This window comes from Peromyscus californicus, unplaced genomic scaffold (assembly GCF_007827085.1).
Source record: "Peromyscus californicus insignis strain IS unplaced genomic scaffold, ASM782708v3 Scaffold_11__1_contigs__length_118956290, whole genome shotgun sequence".
Taxonomy (NCBI): domain Eukaryota; kingdom Metazoa; phylum Chordata; class Mammalia; order Rodentia; family Cricetidae; genus Peromyscus; species Peromyscus californicus.
In genome coordinates this window covers 109,029,125-109,042,822 of record NW_026294402.1, presented here as the reverse complement: position 1 = coordinate 109,042,822, position 13,698 = coordinate 109,029,125, and the positions used below count along the sequence as shown (strand labels likewise).

Sequence of the window (13,698 nt, the reverse complement as noted above, 5' to 3'; positions counted from 1 at the left end):
GTTTATTTTCAGTATCTAGTTCACAAATGTGCTCTGTGGGGCATGGCTACTACATTTAACAGTGTTTACCCCAAACAACTTCCTCGCTCCTGCCAAGAGATCACACACGGTAAGAGCAAACATTGGGTAGACACCTCAGTTTGTCTCTTTAATAAACCCAGCCTGATCTTATCTCCACTAAGGAAGAGATTGCAGCTACAGGCCGTCAATCCACTCCCTCCCTCGCCATCTGTGGACTGGGGTGTGAGTGTGACACAGTAAGCCTTGGCCTTCCTCTTCCCGGGGGAACTGGTGAGTTTTTCAGGCTGATTTTCAGTGCAGGGGCTGAGGGCTCTGAGTGGGAGCGTGGACGGCCCTAAGGCAGCTGCTAGGTCTGCACCAGAGTGGATGATGACCCCCCAGGGCTGTGCAAATGGAGCCCCTTCCCCTGGTTCCTCCCAGCCTAGATACTTTAGACCCTCCCCAAGACGCTGAGATGGTGTCCAATGAGGGCAGAATTACACACAACTCATTGGGAGGAATGTCGGAATACTCAAGTGACAGTCCCATGACCCTCTCTGTCACTTCCTTACACAAGGGAGTGTAAACTCAGCAAACCCAGTCATGATGACCCTTTGCAAGGAGGCACAGCTGAACTCATGAAGATGTCAGCTGGTTCAGCTTGGAGAATAGTGTGTAACACCATCTCTCTGAATGTTTTGTCTTGGAATCCAGAACAGGGCATCAGATCCCCTGTAACTGGAGTTAGACACGGTTACACATGGTTGTGAATCATCATGTTAGTGCTGGGAACTGAACCTGAATCCTCTGGAAGAGCAGTCAGTGCTCTTAACCACTGGGCCATCTCTCTAGATCCTCTGAAGATTTTTTCCCCATGCACTGGCTTCCTGTCTTTTGTTTGTTTTTGTTTTTGTTTTTGGTGTGTGTGTGTGTGTGTTTGTGTATGTGTGTGTGTGTCCTCTGACCTGTCATTGGAATCTTACAGCAATAGCTACAATAACTACCTCACAGGTAGGAGCGCCTCCCTGTCCTGAGAGGCTTGTTTCTGTCCCCTTATCACTTACAAACCTGTGCTCCATCTGTCAAGGATGACATCGTAGCATGCCCCAGCACCACAGTTGAAGGTGATTTTTAGAATTAGGGGAATCAGGAAGGTAAATGTCATGTGTGACGGTTAATCTCAATTATCAACTTGATGAGGTTAGAATCATGTGAAGATGGGCCCCTGAGGTTTCCTCCTGCTTGTGTTGAGGTGAGAAGATCCACCTACTGTGGGTGGCATCATCCCCTGGGCTGGGATCCTAGACTGTACGGAAGGGAGAAAGGGGGGTGAGTGCAAACGTTCATCACTCTCTGCTTCCAGCCTGTGGATGCAGTGTAACCCAGCTGCCCTACCACACTGGACTGTAACCTCCACATGTAAGCCAAATAAACCCTTTCTCCCTTAAGGTGCTGAGTCAGGAAAAGGAACTAAGACAGCGTGCTTTCTCTTTTTTGTGATGTCTAGGTTTTCCACAGATGCATAAAATCATATATATGTACAGGACGTGAGAGTGGAATTAAACCATCTAGGAGGACAGAGAGAACTAACGAGGGAGAGAAAAGAAGACACGGACGGGCAGGGAGTGGTGGAGTGCTCAGCAGACAACATATACATGAATGAAAGCTTAAAAAATAAAAACCCTCCGAAGATAAACAACCACGTAGAGAAAGCTAGCTTTGTACTGATCTGTGAATCTGTGTTTTAAAAGATACCAACTCTTATATTCCCACCTACAAATGCACAAACACATGAAATAAAATAAATATTTTAAAAACATTTAAAAATATGCCCTGCCGGGTGATGTGGCACACATCTTTAATCCCAGCACCTGGAAGGCATAAGTAGGTGGATCACTGGGTGTTGAGGCCAGCATGGTCTACATAGTGTGATCTGGGCCAGCCAGGGCTACATGGTGAGACTCTGCCTCAAAAAGCTTAAATTTAATTTTAAAATATGTATACAGGGGCTGGAGAGATGGCTCGTTGGTTAAAAGCACTGGCTGCTCTTCTAGAGGACCTGAGTTCAAATTCCCAGGACCCACATGAGGGTTCACAAATGTGTTAACTCCAATTCCAGGGAATCCAGTACCTTCTCCCAGCTTCTGTGGGCACTACATGCAAGTAGTATATGGGCATATATTCAGACAAAACAGTCACACACATGAAATAATTTAAAAATAACAAAGGAATTGAAGGGGGACAGATTTGTTTTCTGAATTCTATCATTACTGGCTCAAGCCACACTCTCTGGCTATGGTCCCTAAGGCACCTCTACAGCTGTGTCGCCTTGACTCAGGAACCAGTGACCACTAAGAATCAAAGGCGCAGAGGTCACTGAAATGCACACCAGGGAGGGCGCTCCCAGGTGTCCGATAACCTCTCGGGTTCCTGCCAGCAGAGCCTGGCTGGCCGGGCTGCTCACTCGATCTGCTTCTCTCTTACGGGGCCAAGGAGCCCGGCTTTATTTTCCAGCCACCAAGTGTTAATTCTCTGGTGTTTGTGGCACCTCCTGAGTCCTGAATCTGGGGCCTGTTCCTATGACCTAAAGCGGCATTCTCAAACCCATGCAATCCTAGATAGGCACTCGTGTGAGAGCAAAGACCCTTGGTTGCCTGGCAGCTCACAGCTCTCCTGGGTGACAAGCTCTGACCGATGGCAGCCGGCCAGGCCTTCTCATTGGTAGGCATCACAGCCCAGCTGTGTGTACCTGTGTCCATGCACATGCCTGTCTGGGTGTCTGAGGGGGCAAAGGTGAATGTCAGGTGGCTTGCTCTACCTTTCTGTACCTTAATTTTCACTTCGTTTATTATTATTTTTGCACGAGTATATGATGTCTGTATGAGAGCAGAGCCGGTCCTCTCCTTCCATGGTGGGTTTTAGGGTTCGACCCCAAGCCGTCAGGTTTGTGTGGCAACTGCATTTACCTGCTGTGCCATCTTCTCCCTGGCCGTATTTTCTGAGTCAGGGCCGCGCATGGAACCTGGAGCTCCCTGATTGGCTAGACCGGCTGGCCAATGAGCACCTGCCTCTCAGCGCTAGGCATGCAGGCACAACCACCACCCCTGCCTGGCACTCTACATCTATGCTGGGGGCCTGAGCTGGGGACCTCCTGCTGCATCATAGAAAGCACTTTACCCACCAGAGCATCTCCGCAGCCCCCGCTTTTAATTTCCGTGAAGATCCTCGATCGGGCCGGGGATGTGGCTGCGTTGGTGGAGTGTACCCAGTACGCGTGAAGCTTGAGTTCCGCTCCCAGCGCAGCACAAACCCAGGAGTTAGGGAGTAATCCCAGCAATTGGAAGAGGCTGCTGGAGATCCTGTCTCAGAACAAACAAATAAATACCTTTGCTTAATTTGCTGGTCCTGTGCCTTCTGATCACATCCCAAGTCTGACCCATGTGTGCTTGCTCATGGGTGAAGATGTATTAAAAGCTTTATTGAAACCTCCTACTCTGTAAGATAATTTAAAAGTATATAATTTAGCCTGGCTTGGTGGTGCATACCTTTAATCCCCACACATGGAAGGCAGAAACAAGCAGATCCCTGTGAATTCCAGGCCAGCCACGACTACACAGTGAGAGCCTGTCCCAAAAAACTATATATGTGTGTGTGCGCACATGTATATTGTGTATGTATACATACACACACACATGTACATACACACACACACACACACACACACACACACACACACACACACACACACACTTTTAGCAGCATTAAAGAGAAGTACCCTACATGGGTGGATAATGCTATTCCCAGAAGCCATGGGTTATTAGACAAAAATTTCAGTGCCAAGTGTGTGATACCTCTCTATGAGCTGTGGGTCAGGGAGGCTCCAGAGGCCTCCAAAAACACTGAAGACTTTTGCTATTGCTCTTGGCTGCTTACCAGAATCAGGAGGCACGACCCAATTGATAAAGACACCATACACTTTGGCTGCAAGGCATAGAGAAATCAAGGTACATCTGTCTTGGAGATCTTCTCCCTGCTGGTTAACTTCCATAGTGCCAGAAGATGCTACACAGGCCACTGGGAGATAAAGCGCTATCAGTGGGTCTTACTCATCAATGGACTGTGCATGCTACAACACTGAACTGTCAGGCAAGATACGTGTGCCTTCTGGGGCAATAGCACAGGAATGCTATAGAGGTAACCAATCATTGTATTTTCTTCTTATTTCTTCTTTAATATTTTGTTTTGTTTGAGAAAGGTTTCTCTGTGTAGCCCTGCCTGTCCTGGAACTTGCTCTGTAGACCAGGCTGGCCTTGAACTAAGAGATCCACCTGCCCTTGCCTTCTGAGTGCTGGGAGCAATGACATGAGCCACCATGACAGGCTTCTTATTTTATTAATTGAGATTTTATTTATTTTATTTTATGTGTGTGTCTATATAGCTTTGCATCACACGCATGCAGTACCTGTGGAGGCCAAAAGAGGGCATTGGATCCCCTAGGATTGAAATTCCAGACTGTGGCGAGCTACCATGCAGGTGCTAGCAATTGAACCTGGTTCCTTTGGACGACCAGCCAGACTCTTAATTGTTGAGACATCTCTCTCTCTAGACTCCACCCCCCCTTTTTTCTTAAAAAAATAATTATAAAGGCTAGGCATGGTGGTGCATGCCTTTAATCCCTGTCCTCAAGAGGAAGAGGCAGGTGGATCTCTGTGAGTTTGAGGCCAGCCTGGTCTACATAGCAAGTTCTTTTTTTTTTTTTTTTTTTTTTTTAGAAAGGAAAGAAAGCTGTGCTGTGGTGACATACAATTTTTTTTTAAAGATTTATTTATTTATTTATTATGTATACAGTGTTCTGCCTACATGTATGCCTACAGGCCAGAAGAGGGCACCAGATCTCATTACAGATGGTTGTGAGCCACCATGTGGTTGCTGGGAACTGAACTCAGGACCTCTGGAAGAGCAGTCAGTGCTCTTAACCTCTGAGCCATCTCTCCAGCCCCATAGCAAGTTCTAAGATAGCTAGGGATAGATACATAAAGAGACCCTGTCTCTAATATTAATATTAATAATAGTAATTAATAATAATAATAATAATAATAATAATCCCAGCTCTCAGTGTGTGAAGGCAAGAATAACAGGAGCTCAAGGTCATTCTTGGCTACAGGGAAAGTTTGGATACAGCCTGGGCTATAGGAGATTATGTCTTAAGAATGAAACAAAATGAATAAACAAACAAAAACTCAAGAGACTAGAATTAGGAAAGCTAGAATGTAATCAGGGTGGGACAGTGGCCTGCAAGTCAGCTTGGCTCTGTCTGTTCGGTGTTCCTCAATGATCATTTTTTCCCTCAACCTCTGCTCCTCCCACCCCTGGCTTGTGACCCCCTGTGACCTCTGCAGCAGATCCCAGGCTTCGTCAGGAAAAGTGGGTGTTCTCATTCAGGAGAGGCTGACAGACTTGGCTCCTCTTCTCCCAATGGTCCAATCAGCTGGAGGAGCACGCACGAACTGGAAGGCCAGGGAAGAGGGGCAGGAAGCCCTCAGATCCACAGTGGCAGCTCTCACCTGCCCACACATCTGGGTCACCTAGCAGGTTTTTGCTTGTTTTTAAAGCGCTCACAGACTGGATCTCTCCTCCAAAGCCACTGGTTTAGGATTTGGGAATGAGCAGGACTTTTGCTTTAGACAACTTGTACCCTGTCTTTCCTCTCACAGTCAGGGTGACCTGCTGCTTGCTGGCTGTGACACCCTGGGAATGGCCAGCAGGTGTGGGCAGCCAGCTTGCCCAGGGAGTATCAGTTACCAGCAGGAAAAGACAAACAGGCTTTTCTTGTTCCTGTTTTTGAGTGTGCACTGTTGTTTATCTTTTCCACAAACCTCAAAGAATCTGTGGGCTAGAAGAGACCTTGGCAAAGATCTGACATGCCACATTCATCAGCGGATGCAGATGAGGCAACCGAGTCACCACTTGGCCTCAAAGTCCCACAGTGCCAAGGGAATTCTGTCCATCCAGGCAAACCCAGCGTCCACTGGGCAGTATCCTGAGCATAGGAAACCTCAAAGCCCGCCTCCATAATGACACACTTCCTCCAACAAGGCCACATCCACTCCTACAAAGTCACACTTCCTAATAAATAGTGCTACTCCCTATGAGATTATGGGGGCCAATTACATTCAAACTACCACATTCCACTCTCTGGCCCCCATAAGCTTGTAACAATATCATAATATAAAATGCATTTTGTCCAACTTCAAAAGTCCCCATAGTCTACTACAGTCTCAACAGGGTTTAAAAGTCCAAAATTCAAAGTCTCTTCTGAGATTCATGCAACCTCTAAACTGTAATCCCCTGTAAAATCACATCAAAAAAGCAGATCACATACTTGCAACATATAATGGCACAGGATATACATTACCATTCCTGAACACAGGGAAGGGAGCATAGTGAGGAAATACTGGACCAAAGCAAGACCGAAAACCAGCTGGGCAAACTCCAAGTTCTGCATCTCCAAGTCTGTTGTCAAAACGCTCTTCAGATCGCCGTCTCCTTTCAGCTTTGTTGACTGCAGCACACTTCTCTCTCTTGGGCTGGTTCCACTCCCTGTTAGCTGTTCTCCTCAGCAGGTATCATATGACTCTGTCATCTCTAACATCTTGGGGTCTCCAAGGCAATCCAGGCTTCACCTTCACAGCTTCATGCAATGGTCTCTCTACTAGGCCTCCATTCAGGGACACCCCTGACACATGCCTGGCCTCAGCGGCTTTCTTTAGGTGTGGAGGCAAATTCCATAACTATAGTCCGAGTTTTCCTGTGTCAGCAGCCACTCCCAAATAACCACCCAGAAACTTAATATTAATTGTAAATGCTCAGGCTTATTACTAGTTAACTCTTACATTTTAAATTAACCCATATTTCTTACCTACTCTCTGCCATGTGGCTCATGACTTATTACCTCATTTTCTACACATCCTGCTTCCTCTGCATCTTCTGGCATCTCCTCTAACTCTGCCCTTCTTCATCCCAGTATCCTTAGTTTGATTGTCCCACCTATACTTCCTGCTGGGCTACCAGCCAGTCAGCTTTTTATTAAATCAGTTCTAGTGACAAATCTTTACAGTATATAAGAGGATTATTCCACAGCATTTCCTCTTTTTTATCTAATTAAAAAGGAAAGGTTTAATTTTAACATAGTAAAATGATATACAACAAAAACAGTTATTAAATAACAATTACAGTTACAATATCCAGTCCATTTGTATTTGGCAAATTTAGAGAAAATACTCAATTATCTACCTTATCTTGATGAGTCTAAAGTTTTATACCTAATTCACTTTCTATCCTAACTAAGAAAAACTTTAAGTCTAATTATTTAGTCTTTAACTCCAACAAAGACCCCAGAAGGGTGAAATGTTACCTAATGACAGGGACATCTGGCTGCCTGGACAGTCACCCAAAGTTGGGGCATCCATCTTTGGCCTACAGGCCTAGTATATCTGACAGACTTTTCTCTGAAGCAGGGTATTTTGAAGGACTGCCCTATCTTGTCTTGGCAAAGTTTGGCAGTCACTTTCTTTTGTGCCCTGCTGATCTAGTTTGGACAGTATACTGCCAGTGATTGATGCAAGGGCAGTTTCTTTGCCAAAATGGCTAGCTTTTGCCATAAAAAAGCAAGCTCCATACAGAGTTCCTTCGATGCCCATTATCTGAAGTAAATTGGTGCTACCAGGAGCAGACGTGTCTCACTGCCAAGAAAAGTCTTATGTTATTAAAAACATTTTAAATACCATATTCTGTAGATCTTTGAAGTATTTAAAGACCATCTATCTATCTAAATATATCTGTCAATGATCCTGAAAACATACCTACATGACTACAAGTTTGACTATTATAGATGACTATTAATCTTTATTTCTTAATCATATATTACATTTTTAAATGAGCTGCATAAACACAATACCCTAAACAAGAGTAGAAACATACATACAGTATAACAAAATTAACTTTAAATTTGCAAAATTTAAAGCCAAAATCCATACCAATGTAAAATATTTTGAGATTAATAGTCGTTTTTGGATTAAAGTAGATTCAATCTACTCTTTTATCTCATCATTTCTATATCATAGTCCCCTTTTTTCCTTTAGAAAGAGATCTTTGAATTTAACTCCTTTGTTTAGCCTTTTTTTTTACTATGACCAATAACAATTTGTAACCAACCTCCCTTAAATGATAACAAACATCCATAACCAATATTTTGGGAATGTGGGCATCATTCTCTAGACTACTGCTTCACCAAATCACCCTCAGCACCACTCTCCTCCACACTCCTGCTAGCATGGCCCATCAAGCAGCACTTAAAACGTTCCACTACTTTCTAATCCACAGTCCCAAGGTCCATATTCCTTCAAATAAAAGCATGGCCAGTCCTATATCACAGCAACACTCCAGTCCCTGGTACTAACTTCTGTCTTCGTTAGGGTTTCTATTGCTGTGAAGCGACACTATGACCATGGCAACTGAAAAGGAACAACATTTACTTGGGATGACTTGCTTACAGATTCAGAGGTTCAGTCCATTATTGGTTGGAGCATGGCATTGTGCAGACAGACCTAGCTGAGAGTCCTACATCTTGCAGGCAACAGGAAGTCAACTGAAATACTGAGCATAGGAAACCTCAAAGCCTGCCTCCACAGTGACACACTTCCTCCAACAAGGCCATACCCACTCCAACAAAGCCACAACTCCTAATAGTGACACTCCCTGTGAGAATATGGGGACCAATTACATTCAAACTACCACACCTGCAGATGCACACACACACACACACACACACACACACACACACACACACACACAAACACCACACTCACTCCCCTCCTCCCTGACCTAACTGCTTCTAGTCAGTCAGAGACTTTCTGGCTATGGATGTGCATATTCTGAACAGTTCACAAGAATGAAATCCAGAGCTGGGCGGTGGTGGCGCACACCTTTAATCCCAGCACTCGGGAGGCAGAGCCAGGCGGATCTCTGTGAGTTCGAGGTCTACAGAGTGAGATCCAGGACAGGCACCAAAACTACCCAGAGAAAGCCTGTCTCGAGAAAAAAAAAAAAAGAAAAGAAAAAAGAATGAAATCCAACAACACCTGTGCAGGTGTGTAGAAGATACAGAGGGACATGGGATATCCTGCTCTATCCCTCTCCACTATTCCCTTGAGTCAGGGAATTCTGTCTCACCGAATATTCACTGAAACCGGGGCTACGATGGCAGATAGCAAGCCCCAGGGATCCTCTCTGTCTTCCCCTTCCCTCCAGTACTGGGGTTCAGGTATGTGCAGACCCATCCAGCTTTTCTTGTGGATGCTGAGCCATCTTCCCAGTCCCTTTGCTTTCTTTTGAGACAGGGTCTTTGCAGCCCTGGTGAGGTAGATATGTAGACCAGGCTTTTCCCAAACTCAGAGATCCCTCTGTCTCTGCCTCCTGAATACTGGGGTGAAGGCATGTGTCACCACAATAAGATTAGTATTTTATTCTATTGGGTCAACCTCCTGACGCCTCTTCCTCTCTTTTTATGTTCCTATTCCACACTTCTCCCCATCAGTACTCACTGTAGTACAGTATTCCTTAACTATGAACTTACCTTACAAAATTTAGAGAACTGTTTAATATATGAATGTAGGCAAGATGCATGCAACTGGCAATGTGAGAGCCAAAGTTACATTTTAAGTTTTAATTATTATGCCTAAGAGATCCATGAAAGAAAAATGTCTCTGCTCTTCAAGCCCCTTGCCCAAGGGCAGATAGTTCCTGAAATGCTGGAGGCTATTGTTTATGAGAGACAACAAGCCACATGTTTTCACTACCCTAAAGAAGTTTGTTTGACCCATCTGCACCAGAGGTTCAGAGGCAGGAAGTACGTCAGGATGTATGCTTGCCCCCAATTGGATGAAGGCTGGAGGTACATCAGGATGTATGCTTGCCCCTGATCGGACCGGACAGGAAATACTTAAGCTACTGTAAACCCTGATTCAGAGCCATCTTCTGGAAACCCAGAGATGGACCTGGCCAGGAGCCCATTCACTTAACCAGTGTTTAACTAAAGCCTGCTTCAAATTTGTCTTTAAACTATGGTAGTGGTCTTATTCTCAATCGGTGGGGTACCAGCAATCCAACGTTAGCTGCATGGGAAAGACTTTCGTTCCCTGGGTTCCCTATGGCTTCTGGTCATGTGACATAACCTAACAATGAATAACATGTTCTAGAGTGCTTTTTCATGACCTGTCCAGATTACTATATACTATAAAATCTACTGCTTCTGGCTGCTCCAAGACTCCCATGATCCGTCTTCGACAACGTACTTTTCCATTCCCCTAGCAGGCGGCTCCTCGGTTGCTCCCATCCCTCTATTACGTAGGATGCTGCAATCAGTTTTCCCCATGTGTCCTCTCAGGTCTGGGAATGTTTCTCTGAGGCACACACGTAGTGGGGAGCGCTGGGCTGCCAGACAGACCTCATTCCTCTCAGTATTTTCTTCTTCTCTTCCCTCCACCTCCTGGCTTTCCTTCTTCCTTTTAATGACAGAAACAAACCAACAAAACACACAAAAGTGAAGCTTCCGGAAGAGTCGCTTGTTCTTTGCTGTCTGATGTTGCACCCCAAACTTGCCCTTGGCCTCTGTGGTGTTAGAATAAGAATGGCCCCCATAGGCTCATATATTTGAATACTTGGTCATCAGGGAGTGGCACCAGGAGGTGTGGCCTTCTTGGAGGACACTGGTCACTGGGTTTGAGGTTTCAAAAGCCCAAGCCAGACCCAGTGCCAACTCTTCCTTTTGGAGCCAATAGATCAGGACATGGCTCTCATCTCCAGTGCTATGAGTGCCGCCATGCCTCCTGCCATGATGATGGTGGACTAAGCCTCTGAAACTGTAAGCAAGCCCCCCAAAATGAAATGCTTTCTTTTATAAGAGTTGCCTTGGCCAGGTGATGGTGGCACATGCCTTTAATCCCAGCACTCGGGAGGCAGAGGCAGGTAGATCTCTGTGAGTTCAAGGCCAGCCTGGTCTACAGAGTGAGTTCCAGGACAGGTTCCAAAGCTACAGAGAAACCCTATCTCTAAAAACAAACAAACAAACAAACAAAAAAGAATTGCCTTAGCCACACCTTTAATCCCAGCACTCAGGAGGCAGAGGCAGGTGGATCTCTGTAAGTTCAAGGCCAGCCTGGTCTACAGAGCGAGTTCCAGCACAGCCAAGACTACTCAGAGAAACCCTGTCTCAAAAATAAGTAAGAACTGCCTTGGCCATGGTGTCTCCTCACAACAATAGAACACTGACTGAGACAGCCTCCCATCTGGCTTTGCACTTCAGAGCTGCATCTCTAAGGACACCTTTGTTGAGGACGGTTTTGTCCAAGGTCCATGTAGTCGAATGTATCTTTCACAAAGAATTGATCTTTGACCTCTTGGTGATTTTCCTCTTGGCCATGGCGTCTGTCACTTTGCAGGACAGCAGTCAAGTCCAGCCACCAGAGCACTGTTACCGGGCAGCGTGGGGTGCCATCTCCATCACCTATGTTCTTCAAGACGACTTTGCATCCACAGCAGCATCCAGCCAGGATCAGCACCATTTCTCCAAGCTTCACGGACTTGGCCATTTGCCAGCCACCAGCAGCCCCACAGCAGAAAACCCCTCAGCATCTCCAGCAGACTGCCTGCTCTCCAAGCTGCTGAACCAAATCTGCTCCCTGACAGGCAGGTGTGACGGGCCCATAAACTTCCTGGGAGGTATAAAGGGCTTTTCATTCAAGCAATACAATAGATCTGTTAGTAAGCATCAAGGTGACAAGTGATATTTAGATCCAGAATTTTACCTGGTTAACCCACGTGCCACAAACATACTGGGCAGGAGGTACGGGCCAGTGATGGTGCACACTCATACATGATGCCTGTCACGATGTGTGTGACTCAACACAGTTACACAGGCACAGACCTCAGCCCCGCAGCACTCTGTCCTGTTCTGTTCTATTCTATTCTACTGCCATGATGCTGGTCTATTCAGAGCTGGGATCAAACTCAGGGCTTCATACATTTTAGGCAAGCACTCCACCCCTGAGCTCCATCCCCAGTCAGCAAGAGGCATTCTTATTGTCTTTACTTACACCACTGGATGTCAGCCCCAACCTAAGCACAGGCCTCTGCACGCGGTTCTGAGTTCTGTTGTTAGTTTCTGTCTGGAACCAGAAGTTGGGAAGAGATTCCTGACCCGCTTCAGGCCCGAGGAGGAGCTTTGTGTCTGTAGCCGACAGCCTCATTGTGTGGTTATCTGATCACAGTAGGATTTGTTTTCCCGTTGTTACCTGATTCTCTCAACAATGGACACAAAAATAGAAATTCCTGACTACCAGAGCTGTAAAGTTACCAACAGAATGATTTACAAGTGTCTTTGTCAACCTTGAACAAGTTTGTTTTCACAGTTAGACTTTTTTTGACATTACTAAATTTAAGCTCTGTCTTCAAAGGACCTGACTTTCCTTCAGAGGGTGAGAGCTCATGCCCTGTTCAGGCAGTCTTCCATACAGGAAAGGATCTGGGTGGGTGTACATGCACTGTTGTAAGGGGTATGTGTGTGTGTGTGTGTGTGTGTGTGTGTGTGTGTGTGTGTGTGTGTGTGTGTCTGTGTCTGTGTCTGTGTCTGTGTCTGCATGTGTATGTGTGTATGTGTGGTCTATGTGTGTGCACATGTGCCATTATGTGTTAATATAACTGTAGCCAGACTAGTTCTAGTGAATATCAAGAACCTTTGGAAAAAGCTACAAATTGATTTGGACAACCACAAACGATACTTTAAAAAAAGCAGATTTTTGTTTGTTTGTTTTGGGACAAGGTTTCAGCCCTGGCTGGCCTGAAATTTGCTATGTCGACCAGGCTGGTCTCAAATTCACAGAGATACTCTACCTCTGCCTCCCAAGTACTGAGATGAAAGGTGTGTGCCACCATGTCTTGCCAGAAAAGCAGATTTTTATACCAGGTGTGGTGGTACATATCTGCAATCCTTGACCTTAGGAGGAAGAAGCAGGTAGATCCTTGGGGCTCAGTGGCCAGCCAGCCCAGCCTACCTGGTAAGTTCCACAACAGTGAGAGAGTCTGTCATAACAAACGAAATGGATGGCGTCTGAGGAATGCCAGCCAAGGTCCAACCTCCACACAAACATACATATACAGGTGTGCACTTGCACACACACACACACACAATGAGGAATAACTACACAGCTGTCACTTTATTAAGCATTTTTTAAAAGCCGGTTGGGCATAGTTTATGTGCTTTAATCCCAGCACTGGGAAGACAGAGACAGGTGGATCCCTGGGGCTCACTGGCTGGCCAGCCTAGCCTGCTTAGAAAGTTCCAGGAAAAATGAGAGAGCCTCTTTCTAAATAAGCAGGACAGCTCCTGAGGAACTGAGCTAGAGAGATGGGTTGGTGGGTAGAGCATTTGCCACTGAGGCATGATGACCTGAGTTCAATACCGGGGCAGGACCCATAAAAGGAGAGAACTGACTCCTACAAGTTGGGTATGCTGTGGCAGGTACCCCAACACACAGACACACGAACACACACACACACATTTAATAAAAGGATTCTGTGTCGCATGCTTAGGTAGGTGGAGGTGGGTGAGGTGAGCGCATGTATGGAGGTCAAAGGCCAACT

At 45.8% G+C, this 13,698-nt stretch overlaps 1 protein-coding gene across 1 annotated transcript in view; it reads right to left on the bottom strand.

Moving 5' to 3' along the window:
- Positions 1-947: 947 nt before the first annotated feature.
- Cmtm6 (CKLF like MARVEL transmembrane domain containing 6) overlaps positions 948-13,698 on the bottom strand; it is a 173,912-nt gene continuing 161,161 nt past the window's right edge. The window contains exon 8 of the transcript XR_008214909.1: positions 948-3,359. The gene's annotated coding sequence lies outside the window, so the exon portion shown is untranslated. The remainder of the gene's footprint in view (positions 3,360-13,698) is intronic.